The sequence below is a fragment of the Benincasa hispida genome, chromosome 4, assembly GCF_027475165.1.
Source record: "Benincasa hispida cultivar pf3 chromosome 4, pf3_genome.v1.1, whole genome shotgun sequence".
Lineage (NCBI taxonomy): Eukaryota > Viridiplantae > Streptophyta > Magnoliopsida > Cucurbitales > Cucurbitaceae > Benincasa > Benincasa hispida.
This window is the reverse complement of record NC_143481.1, coordinates 42875479-42876096: the sequence shown is the minus strand read 5'-3', so window position 1 is coordinate 42876096 and position 618 is coordinate 42875479.

Here is a 618-nt window from a genome sequence, read left to right as displayed (position 1 = left end):
GCAGAATAAATGGAGTTGTTAAATAATAGTACTCCCATACTTCCTAATATAAGACCTGATCCCAACAAGACTACAAGAAAATCATGTATCGGTCCAGGCAAATCCCTTATATGTAGTAAAAAAAGAGATAAATAAATCTAAATGTTTTTCATGACCTTATTGATCTGACCAGGAAAAAAAATGTATAATCAATTCCTAATTAAATCTTAAGGGGTGTGAATTAATGTAGGTACAATTATTGTATTAATCTTAGTCTTGATCTGAAAGAGTAGAGTAGATTGAAACTATATATTTCGAAATATATAGTTTCAATCTAAATTCAGCGGCAATTCTCATGAATCAATAGTTTTGATTTGTAGGTAGTGACCAAACAAACAAAACGAAAGAAACCTCATTTCTTTAGATCAAAACGGAACCTTAGTAATTGGAAATTACTCTTTAATCAACGGATTTACTTATTTTAGACTTCAATTTGAGGCGAATTCAAAATTGTTATAATTGTATAATCATCCACTACTGACATTGGTAAACGACCCAAAGAAATTTGATTATAATTCAATTCGTGACGATCATAAGTAGAAAGTTCATATTCTTCAGTCATTGATAAACAATTTGTTT